Source organism: Larus michahellis, chromosome 4, assembly GCF_964199755.1.
Source record: "Larus michahellis chromosome 4, bLarMic1.1, whole genome shotgun sequence".
Taxonomy (NCBI): Eukaryota; Metazoa; Chordata; class Aves; order Charadriiformes; family Laridae; genus Larus; species Larus michahellis.
The window spans coordinates 75,942,729-75,955,251 of record NC_133899.1 but is presented as its reverse complement, the minus strand read 5'-3'; the positions used below and the strand labels follow the sequence as shown (position 1 = coordinate 75,955,251).

At 38.8% G+C, this 12,523-nt stretch overlaps 1 protein-coding gene across 2 annotated transcripts in view; it reads left to right on the top strand.

Annotated features, from left to right (window-relative positions):
* MOB2 (MOB kinase activator 2) overlaps positions 1-12,523 on the top strand; it is a 121,294-nt gene that overhangs the window by 525 nt on the left and 108,246 nt on the right. The gene's annotated exons all lie outside the window — the stretch shown is intronic.

The following is a 12,523-nucleotide window of genomic DNA, read 5'->3' as shown; positions in this document are numbered from 1 at the left end:
TTCCTTCCTTTTTTGGTTTTTTTTTTTTTTTTTTTTAGGGAGGTCAGGCGTTGCGGGTCTCCGTGCTTCTTATCGGTACGGTATGGGGCTAATACCTCTGCGACAGAACGTCGCTTTAACACGAAAGGCTTGCCAAGGTTTAAATGGCTTTCTGTGGAGAGGAAGAAGAGACCTCGGCAGAGATTAAAGCCAAATCAGAGCCACGCCAGGGGGCTTGGATAGTCTGGTATTAATAGTGCTAATTACATAGGGACAGAAGGTAGAATGCGCTTTGCTGTTGGTTTTACGTCTGAAAACCTCAGTGCGGGAGTGGGAGGTGCAGTTGATGGGAGTGACCTGGTATGCTACCAGTATCCCAAGCAAGATAAACTTGGTTACTTCTTGCATGGATTGTGCTGGCGACCTACACTCAGGTGAACTGTGAATAATTATGCTTCAAAATCACATGAGCTGTAGGTCTATGCTTCAGCAAAATCAGTACTGCAGTGATAACTTGCTGCCCTTAGTTTCTTCATTATAGGAGTTTCATCCAGTTCCTGAATGTGATCTTTACCGTTTAAGTTTCCTCCTTTTCTAATGTGATGCGCCTAGAATGCAAAATAAACTATTTTGTTGCAGTTGCTAGACGTGGTGTATTAGAAGGATCACTTGTGTGTGCGATGCTTTTAGTCTGCAGCTGAACTGTTTGATGGTGAAAGCATGGCACTTGTTACTTACCTTCAAACTAGATATGGCCGACTCTTGAGCCAGTTATCAATACTTATGCTTTGCTATAAGTTTGACCCCTCAGTCTGATGGAGTGAATGCTGAATATCTGTGGGGTAGATATTGATGGGTGGCTTTTCCCTCCAGCAGGCTGAGTGGTGGAAATGCAGTATTTGTGGCACGTGAAGGGCATGTGGCATATGCCACAAACTGCAACACTTGCGTCTTTTAAGTCAGAGGGATGCACTCTATTATTACATGGTCTTAATGAAAATATACAAAACGAGCTTGTTTTGATTTGTTTCGTAACAACCACAAAGCAGAGGTGGTCTGTTATATTTACTTTGTAAAAAGTAAAAGCTGAAGTGTCAAAGTGACACTGTAATTACAAGAAAAGTCAAACCCAGGACTCATGCAAGACATTTGGATGACTCAAAATGCCTCATTTGTGCAGTTGTGCTTATTTTGTGTGAATTTTTTTGTAAAGCAGAAAAGAATCAAAGTTTAGTTTAGCCAAACTTTTGATATGTTAAAATGCCCCTTTTCTTGTGAAAAATATTTTGGGCTTTTTGAAGTTGCTATGAAAAAATTGGCATTTGTTCCGTATTTTTTTTTTTTTTTACCCGAAGTGGGTGGATCCGTCCATGTGTGGAAAAAGACTTGCCTGTTTTCCCCATTGTAATGGGACTGGATCCTGAGTCATTTGTGTGTTACTTGCTTGTTCTCAGCTATTTCCTGATACGTTTCTTGCCTGACCAAACCCATTATTGTCCCACTGATGCTCTTAATGTTTTCTCCTTTAAAACTTTGCAAGTTCTATTTGTGAATATTGGGGAGGGTTATGGCAGGAAGGGTGAGCATTGATATTTTGAAGGGGGAACGGGTAGAAGGCCTGAGGGACCTTTTCTTATTCTGTCCAAGTTATGGCTGCTGTTAGCAACTGCGTGTATAAATGAAAACATCCTTCTTGCTTGTTTGTTGAAAAGAAACTGAGGACGTTCATCTGCCAGGGCAAAAGTTTGGGTAATGTCACTCAGCCTTTCTTTCAGTGAAAACTTCAGCTGTTTGCATCTCTTGTGTGAGAAGGGAAGGGCTGCAGAAAAAACCTGCAGAAACAGTAGGAAAACAAGTCACTCTCATTAACCAAACCGTCAGTTTCTGTCTGTGTCTTGGGCCTCTGGAGAGCAAATTGTATTGGTCTGCTTCTTGGTGCTGTCACTCTTTCCCAAATGAGCGTCACCACTAAGAAAAGTACCGTGATCTTTCTTATTCCTAACTGCTTTGGTAACATGTTGATTTGCAGTTACTGTTTTCTATATACTTGCTCACAAGAACCTTTCTTGTATGTCTCGCGTTAGTGGTTGTGTGTTCTTAACATTTGGTATGAGAAACAACTTCTGTCTTTTAACTTTGTATTCCTGAGAAATTAACCTCAAGCGCAAGTGTGTTAAATTAGGCAGCAGTAACAGTTGCTTCTGTTCTAGATCTCTACCCTTCAAGCTCGTATTGCATTTGTCCGTAGACGATTTAGACTTAGATCTGCTTTATTCCTTGCTGGTCCTCCCCTTCACTTGTGGAGTCTTGGAAAGCGGGGGGTGGATAAGTTCTAATCATACCAAAAAGGGCAGCAGCCCAAGTGTCTCCGATCGCCTCAGAGTGCTTAATATACAAAAAATGGAAGCTGAAGCTTATAAACAATAGTGAATTTATTACGGATTAACAAACAGCTATAGGCTTATGTGGTCACACAGCAAAACTTTTCTGGATGCTGCCTTCTGTTCAGTCAAGTGTTTCAAAATCCATCCAAGTCCTAGGGAAGAAAGCTGAAAAAAAAATGGGCTGCTGGCATGTTACAGTGCGCAGCCCAAAGGCTCTTCTGTGGTTGGTTGGTATCTTTTACCCTTCGACTGAACATAAGCCTTAATACTGATATTGGTGGAAGACTGTGGTTTCTTCAGTGCATTCTCTCTATTTAAAAAAAAAAAAGGCCATTTTAAGCTTTTTTTGTTGTACATAGGATATATTTTCAGTGCAATTTTGACTAGAGATCAGTGGAGCTTAGTTGCTTTGGTCACCAACACATGACAGAGATCTACATTACCCTCTTTGGAAGAGATTACAAACTTTTTGTGTTTGAAATAGCATTGATCTGCTCTTGAAGTTCAAAGGCAGGCATTGTTCCTTCAGTTATGAAACTTGCTTTTTCATTTGCTTTAAAATTTGTAATTGAAAAGGAGTAAAACATATTAATGGTACTAGTAAACCTTACACAGTGTCAGTTATTTTTAATCTCAGCTGCAATGCCTGATGCTGTAACACATTTTTGCCTAATAGAGGAGGATTGTGAACTATTATGTAAAAAGGGGAGAGAGAAACAAATCATTTCACCAACAATTACCTGTTAAACACAAAACATAGTTTGGGGCTACATCTGTACTATATACTTTGTAGCTTAGCAGGCTAATAGGCATTTATAATCGAAACTAAGAAAACTGAAACAGTTTAACACAGTTGTGATGGCAAAACACCTCTGTAGATGCATCTTAAACTGGGAAAAAAAACTACCTCTCCAGAAATATGCTGGAGAGCCTTGTACAGGCTACTTGAAAAGCCTTCAGCATGTAGACCAGCCCCTATAAAAAAGGACCTTGGTGGGGGGAGATCGTTCATTTTTTTATTTTTTTTGGAAGAAAGCTTCTCTTTCCATAAACTGGTGGCATTCCCTCTTTACTCTTACCTCAACACCTCTGAGCACAAGAAAAACTCTACATCCTTCAGAAGTGAAATGCTACTTCTAAATTCTTCAATTAAGATTATTTTCTGTTGAATGTGTAGCGATATTTTTCCCTGTAGCAGGAGACTATGTTATTCCAGGATCAGTGTAAGCTTCTCTTGTACTTGTGAGCTGCGGTGTCCAGTCCTTTCACTTCTGGTACCAGTGCCCTTATCCATATGGCTTGATTTCAGTGTGGTACTAAGGACTCTCTTTCTGAAGGAAGACCGCAGCATGTAGCGGCTTGTTAAAAATAAAATTTTAGATGCAAAACTTCTGTTGTGTAATAAAGCTTCTTTCTTCTGGACAACAGGGTGTCTAGCTCTTGGAGGGGGTGATTTATGTCAGTAAGAAATAAGTTATGGGAGCATGTTAACTTCACACAAGTGCGTTATCTCTCTGCCTTTCTGTGCCTTATAGTGACTTGACAATGATTCACAGCTCCTTCTCCCAGACTTAATTAGAGTGTAAGTGAAGTAAAAGAGAAGGGGCTGTGTGCACTAGGGATTCCTCCTGTCTTTAGATTTTAAGTTGTAGACCTTGCACCATCCAATGCTCGATTACCTCTTCTTTCATGTGTTGCCCTGATGACTTAGAAAAGAGGGCCTAAAAATGATTGAAGGCTATCTTCTTCGCATATCCCACATCTTCAGCTTTGAGGACAGTTAGAAAAGCAACTGGCCTAGAAAGATGAGGAAAATACAGATGGCAGAAGAAAGAAGCAAACTCCTGATCAGAATATCTGTGCCTGAAGATAGCACAGATGAGTTTGGTTCTACTCAGGTGCTCTGTGATCTGCAAGATAGAGCAAACAGCTACAGCTGTAAACTGAAGAAGGTCTAATTTGATGAAATAGCCTTCACACAAGTTTTATTTTGTAATGTCAATTAATTCATTATAAATACCACATATATACGCTGCCTTGCACAGCCTTCATCTGACCAGGACAGGTAGTTGGAAAGTATGTTGTATTGAAACAGCACAGTAACTATGCAAATTCAGTCTTTTCAAGTATATGCTATACTGATGATTTTTAACAAACAGAAGGCCTGTCTGTCATGCATTTATTTTATTTAGCTATAACTGTCAGAGACTTAAAATACAGCTAGCAGGTTTTCCACCTGTTTTGGATACAGAATTTTGCCACATAATCCCAGCAGTGATTTTGAAGGCTAGAAGAAAAGTCACACATACAGCTATTTTGCTGTCTTCCATTCTGCATTTATGGAAGTGTCTTTAAGAAATTTCCTCATAAGGCCTTAAGACACTGTCCAGTTCAAGATATGCTGTGGTGAAATATGAGTAATATTGTTATGCAGAGAAATCCTAGCCTTGAGCTAGAACAACTAAGGACTAGATGTTAAAAAAGCACACGTGTTCTAGTTCTGAGTCAGTAAAAATCCAATATGCTAATTTTTCAGCTGTTAGACTAAATCTTTGTTGCTTTTGAACAGGATGCGCTATCATAGAATCTTAGAATATCTCAAGTTGGAAGGGACCCATGAGGATCATCATGTCCATTAATTGTAAGGAATGCATCTTGTAGTGGGAACAGTGAGAAATTACGCAGCATACTTATCTGTCAGCTTGGCTGGTGCATAATACAGTTGAACCAAGAAGAGTACTGCTGTCTTTGCCTATCAGACCTTTATAGAAAAAGGTAGCTAATGATTTTTATTCTAGGTACTGTGCGAAGCTTCCTAATTATAGCAAATATTTCTATAAAAAGGAAGGACACTGGAAGTTCTTCAGCTGCTGTAGCCATAAGGAATGCTTTCCCCTTTCTTCCTTCAGTCATCTTCACTGAAGAAAGTCTCCTGCCTTTATAAGGGAGTTTTCCCCCTAGAAACTCTGCTGCAATGTCTCACAGCTTGCACAGTGTGTGTATTTGTTCTGTTTTTTAACTGACCTCACAACAGGTGTTTCCCTTGCATTACATTCCCTGCAAATTCTTGGCTTCACAGGCCATTTTCCCTACTTTGAGGGAGCTGAAAATAACTGTAAGCCAGACATGTCCAGTCCCGTTGGGCAGGGAAATATTCACATTTTCCTTATTTACTTCTGTTTATAGGTGTAACATCACCTGTGGGGTCCCAGGTTGTTCTCCCCAGATAAATCTAGGTCTGTCAGTTCACTGGTTACTTATGAAAATTCAATATTGCTTCATATATATGAGCAGTACCTCTGCTAAGCCAGAAGTTAGCTGTGAAAACAACTAGTACAACATAGTCCACAGGTAAAAGAATATCTCCATTAAATATTAACTTGTAATATTCATTAGTATAGTAGTGGAAGGGTGCTATTAGTTTGAAACGTGAGTTTCAAGGGCTATCGTAGTCGTAGAAAAGGAGTCAGGACTGGATGAGAGCAATTTAAACTTCTCAGGTATCTTTTTCCCTTATCTGTCTCTGGTTCTGACAGTGCTTGGTTATATTAGTGAGATTGTCACTGTTACAGCTTTTTTGCTGTAATGCAAAACAAAAAATAACTGCAGAGCCTTGCTCCCTGTAGTGTCCTGGTATAGTTAATTATTGATTTCTTGGAGAAAATGCCGAATAAATCTTGTGTTTTGAAACCTGTGTTATTTAGCAAACCACAGAATTTGTTATCAGTTAAGCAGTTACTTTCCTTTGGTCAGTACAATGCACGTGAATGCTGGTTTGTTCTTACGCGAGCATTCTTCATCCAACAAGGATTTTATTGAGGGGCAAGAAGGAATAGATCGATCTCAAGGTTCCTAAAGTAAAATGAACAATTACTTTCCTTAAAAAAAAAAAAAAGAGTTGAGCATTCTAAAAGTATATCAATATTCCTTCCTTGTGTCTCTGCATGTTACTCTCTTCTCCTTTGTGCTAGCGTCAGTATTCTGGAAGGCTGATAGGTTTAAATGCTCATCTGACTGAAAACAAATGTCTTTTTTTCTTCCTTTTTTCTTTTTCTTTTTTCCTCTCCTAAGGTTAGTTTTCAGCTAAACGAGCTCCTATAGCCTATTTGTGTAGCTACGTGAATAACGGTAATAGCATTATTGAGCTGGTGAGAATGTAAAGTTTAGGGACCACTCTTTTTGTTGGTAGCAAGGACTTAAATCAATTGAATGTAATCATGTAGTAATGTGATTATTAGTGCTAATTACTCTGCAAAGAATTAGTGATTTTCTGATGATGTATCCCGTGTCTTGAACTGTTTGGAAGAGCTGCAGAATATCTGAAAATAGGAGATGCTACGACTAGGCTGGTATCTTGGAGCAGGTAATGGCCTGAGAGCACTGTCGGAGTTGCTGTCCTACTGCATTACATTCAGTTTATGGCTAAACTATAAATATACTCTCAGTGAACTGGATATTTATTAATAAGTCAGAATTTGTAATTTGCTCTAAATCAGGTGTCATCTACCTGAGAAAAGTGCTAGCTCTGTCCTGGTGTGAATGTGAAGGTATTTTGGATGCCTGGCTGAATCCAGCAGTCTGATTCAAGAGAGTTTTCAGGAAGCTTGGTTCACGCATGATGGCCTACATAGCTTTGCCATATTTCACTGGCAGTTTCCATCTGTTACATCTACTGGATGTGGGCCCAGAGCAAGCATACTTGAAAGAGTAAAATTAATAAGAGACTGCAATTTTTAGATAGCTGTGTATACAAGTTTGAACTTGGTGTTGTCAGATCTGCATATTCTGCAATCATTGCTGACCTATTAAACAACTTTAATGTTTGTCTCTGCTAGTGGAATGCTATTGAAGTAATCTTGTGCATCATTTTTAACCCATGTTTAGCCTTCTACAATCAGTGATAAGGTTGTGAAACTTACTTGCTCGGTTCAGTTTCTAAATGCCCTCCTTAGCAATCTTTTCACCCATCTTATTATGCAGTAAAAAAATTCAATTAGGCTGTGTCCTTTACTGTACTAAGCTTTACAGTGAATTAATGTGGGTTTTTTAAAATTTATTTTTGCAATCATGTTGTTTATAACATTACTGGAAACTGTTATATCAGTGAGACTACTTAAGGAAGAGCTGTTGCTTCATGACTTTGTTCCAGCGCTTCAAACAGTGCCACTCTAGGACCTTCCCTGCTCCTGAGGCAGTGTGCAATAATTCTGAAGAATTTAATTTTGGAGTTAGGATGATGAGAGTAACTGTAAATAGGTGAACAGCAGTACTATAATTTTAGCATTTGGAGGGTAAAAAGTGTCAGTTCTGTCTGTAGTCGGTTTCTCTTTATTCTGCCAGCCAAGAGAAACTGGTCAGGGTGCAAGTTCTTCGCATAATCCACAAGGCTCTGTTTCTGACTGTGGAAAAAGAGCATTGAACACACATTAGAATTTAGATACAATTTTCAAGGTCCTGAAGCATGTCAGAAATTAAACTGGAATAAAAACAGTAATGACTGTCATAGATCAAATTCCTTCTTACTCTGAAAATTCAAAGAGTAAATCCATTAAGCTAGAATGTAAGCATGCAGAAAACTGTATTTTTAACAAGCATCTTATGGGGTTTGGTGGTTAGGGCAAACTCAAAATGATCCAGGTCTGTTAACTTGAGCCCTTCAGGATATACCTGAATACCTTTTTTTTTGTCTTTTTTCTTTCTCCACTGCTCAGGGTGTTAACTGAATTTTTTTTTATCATCAGTGTTCAGTGACTGGATCACTGCTGTCCCTTCTCTACAATGAAATGTGTAAATAGTTGGGACTTTTACCTGAGAAGTTTCCTAGTATTTATACATAAAGCACAGAATTTGTGTGAAACAGGTTGCATAGAGGAGACCTCAAGACTGTTTTGGGTTTTTTTAACGGCTTTATTTTACAGCCTTAATATTTCTTCAGTCTAGAATTTCCTAATTTAGAGAACTTATTTCTTTTGTATGGTTCTTCATAGAACAGCAGGGAGTTGTTCAGGAAAGGCTTTGCTCCATATACTGTATTTTAACAGGTTATGCAAAACTGGATAGAGACGTTTTTTTACAAGGAGGTGTTTTGTGTCTACTTTGCAGATGGTCTCGGGTTACAGAATTAACTCTGTGGTTTCAAGTTTGTGTCAGGTGTGATAAATGATAAATAGCTTACTTTTCAGTCAGTCTTCTCTCTGATGATATGGGGGTGTTGCTGGAATTCCAGTCTGTAACTTTCATGATTGTCATGTCTAATGAAGTGTTAGCGTGTGACTGCTTTCCATCAGATATAGAAAGGGACAGAGTTTGTAGTGAGGGCTAATAACTTTTATTAGACCAACAAATGTACTTGAGGAAGAAAGAAAAAGCTTCTGGGCCTACTCGTATCTCTCGCTTATGTTAATAGACTGTCTTGAACAAAACCACGTTAGTACTACAGCTTCGTGTCAGTCAGATAAATCTCACTGGCTGATTTAGCAGGGGGCAGTAGCTTTTTAAGGAGATGACCAGCATACATTCAAAAAGCCACTGGTGGGAACTGGTCTTGCTATTTAGGGTATTCTGAATCCCTTCTAGGAAAGGAAAGAGATTAGAAAGGGGAGTATTTGCTGGTTCTGGTCTAGGGTATCCAGATCCTCAGATATACCTAATCCCTTCCAATGTTGTCTTGTCTTTTGTTCTGTGAGCCAGCCTTTCTTGGTTCATTTGTAGTTTCTGGTTGGGGTGCATGTGCTCACCTGCAGTTCTGACGTATTGATGGTTCTCGTCTGTGTCTCCCATTTGTTGTGGCCAGATAGTGCCATTTTTTGAATTAGCTGATTTTTGAGGTTTGGAAGAAATCTGATTGGCAAGAGATGGACAGAAGAAATAGCGAAGGGGATACTTCAGCCTAATGACTATCAATGGTGGTTTTTTTTTTTTCAGTTCTTGTTTTAATCTTGTAAAGTAGAGGGTCTGTTGGATGCCCCTCTACTGCTTGATTTTTCAGGCATTAAGGAGTATTGTTTCTTCTGAACAGTATTCCTGGATGGCCATCTAACAGTAGTTGTTCTTTTTGTGTCCCTTCCTCACTTGATTATTGTGGTGCTGTTGGTTATAAACAATTCTTGAAGACTAACCTGAAATTTCAGTTTTTTTCAGATGTATTTATGAATATTTCTTATTAGGCATATAATAGGCTTTTACCATGGTTTATGGCATAGCATAGGTTTTAGCTTTGAGTTGTGGGTGCTATTCAAAATGCTGAATTTGGTGATTTGCATTCTTATAACCCTAGAGTGTTCGTAATGAGGTTGTCTCTTTTGCCCCACCCTGCTGAATATGAAGGTACTGGCCCGAGTCACTTGAGCTTGTTGAGGCTTGAGCTGGTGAAGCAAAGTGCTATGAAAACTCATCTATGAAAGGGGAGATTCTTGTCATGTACAGCTAGGTATTTAACTGCAAGTTTATAGGCAAAGTGGTTGGTTTACTTTTGAAAGGGTGGCCTTCCTGTTTTTACACAGTACTATAAGGTGGTGGGTTTTGTTTTGTTGGATTCTTTTTTAGTGTTTATAAATGTTTTCCATGCTTGTTTCAGGCAGGATGTGCCCAGTTATCCACTAAAATGTAGGCAGATGTTGCTCTATGTGGTATAACTTTCCAGGTGGGCAAAATATGATTTACATGTTCACAGACTTGCATTTTCTCATTGCTGTTAATAGAATCAATGCCTCTATTTAAATCAAGTTCGTCTTGGTTTTAGCTAGAGTGACAATTTACTAGGTTGACTGGTTGGGAGTGCTTGAAATTTGTAATCTTCTTAACGGAGAAATATTTTCTGCAGTTCATGAAGGACATGCAATATAATTATCCACCACCTTGCAGGACAGAATCACTTACTGGTTTGTTTTTTCAGTGGAAATGTATGTAGTCTTTTTCCTAAGTAAATAAAATAATTTATTTAGTGGATCATTAAATTCCCATGTTTAAACATTTTATTCTGAAAAATGGGCTCTTCTTTTTCTAATTGTCAAAAATTTCTTGAGAAGGAAGGAACTTTATTATAAGGATCGTGTCATTTCAACACATAGGTTCTACTTGTTTAGGGTGTGTCAGCTCTCCGCAGTGTTTCTGAGACAAGTCAAAAAAGTAAAATAAATGGGTGTTAAATATTTCTGTGGGCATCATGAATTAAGCTAACGTGAGGGCTGCTTAACTTCTGAATGACAAGTTCCATGAAGTTTTTAGTGTGTCTTAACAGATACAATTCAGATTCATGCTTTTAACTTGATGTGACAGTCTGTGTGGAAAAGCACTCTCACAATGACAAGTGGTTAAAAAAAAATTAAAAAATATAAAAAAAATCTTTTGGAAACAAACCTGAGAGTGTGTGTGAGAGATCACCAGGCTGATGGTCCCCAGCGTTAAGAACAGCCATTGCTGTGAGATTGAGCAGGTAGAATTTGAGCAAAGAGGAAGCAAATATAGGAAGAAGGAATGTGCTTATAAATGTAATAAAACTTTGCTAGCACATTCATTGTCACTTCCCATCTGGCTATAATAAAGGAATAATAATTATTTTCCGTTATTACTAAGACCTTTATAGTTTTATAAAATACTGCACACAATAGTATCTTATGTAGGATCACTGTTTGTAATTGAACTGGAGCTGTCAAAACAAATGCACAAAACTTCAATCTGGGGAATTCCAGTGCATGCCTGACCTAAAGGAGTAATTTATCGTTCATCTAGATAAATGTCTGTGGCCTGATTCGTCACATTTTGCAAATAGATGCCTGCAACATGCTACCCAGGTATCACAGTATGCTGGTTTTGTGTCTGGCTGTTGTGACTTTTCAGTTGCCTGTGGCTGCAAACGTTATTGCCTGCCCTTTAATCCCTAGGCTAATAGTTCTTGTCCCATGGTTTGTATGTAATATTTTCTTCTACTTGTGGACTTAGCACACTTTTATTATAAGGTGTGGATGTGGCTTGTTTGGGTCTGTGACTTTATGAAGGTTCTAGCCCTAGTTATGCCAAAAGTCAGCGTATGCAATTTGATGGTATCACAAGTCAGGCAAAAGATACTTTTGCTCAGTCTCAAGGGCTAAGACGGAGAAACACTAATGTCTTCTGAATGATGTGAGATTTGAACTTGAGGGTACCTAATTACCATATCAGTGCACCCTTTGTGGATTGCACAGTACCCAAGTGGGAGAGAACATTTGATTTCTGCAGGGCTTGATTTGATAGTGCCATGGGAAAGGAAATACGATTAGGCTGAAATGTGTAACTTTGTGCAAAGTTGTGTCTTGTGCCGTTTCCTTTGAAACTAGAGTTTAGTAACTGCTCCATGTTTGCTGCTCTTATTATATCAGTCAAATACTCTAGAAGTCAAACTAGACATCTGTTAAATGAGCTACGAAAAAGTACACAAGGCTTGGAGGAGGTCAAAGGCTGTTGTAATGGGGGAGCCAGACTGCATGTGCAAACCAAATCCACCCAGGGCTTTTCGTTCCTAGCAAAGTGAAATCTGAAGATAGTATTTCTTTTCCCCCATTCTTCTTAATTCTGCAGTCCACTATCCTAAATCTTATGCTTTTTAAAAAAGGCACAGAAAGCTTTACTGGCGACGTGGAGGGACAGTTAATTTCACCTGTTTAGTATTGCTGACCAAACAGTGAAGTAGATCTGGTTTGTATTAGCTAAAATAAGAGGGATAACGCATCCTAGCTTTGGTATTTTTTGGATGAAAAATATCGCATCATTATGAAAGGATATTGCCAAGATGAAGTTTCTCCAAGAGTCTAGCTGAAGCTGACTGCCCTCTTATCATTTTGCTAGTGTATGCCCAAGTATATGGACCTTTTATGTGCAAAAAAAATCCTGAGGCAGGACCAAACAGCTGTGGGAACAACTAATCTAAATTGGATCCATGTTCCCACTGAAAGTAATAATGTGGCTGCTTACAGGAACTATCCCCATGGCTTGTTTCCGTAAGATCCCTGGAGACTAGCAATGTGGGTGGAGTGCACAGGACATGAAGTAAAAATATTGAGAGATAAACCTGTCCAAAAAGGAGTCTAATCTTCAAGGAAGACAATGGTTATCATATAGCCATGGGCTACTCATTAACTCGGGGTTGCTAAAGCAAATATTATTCTAGAGTGACAGCCAGCTAC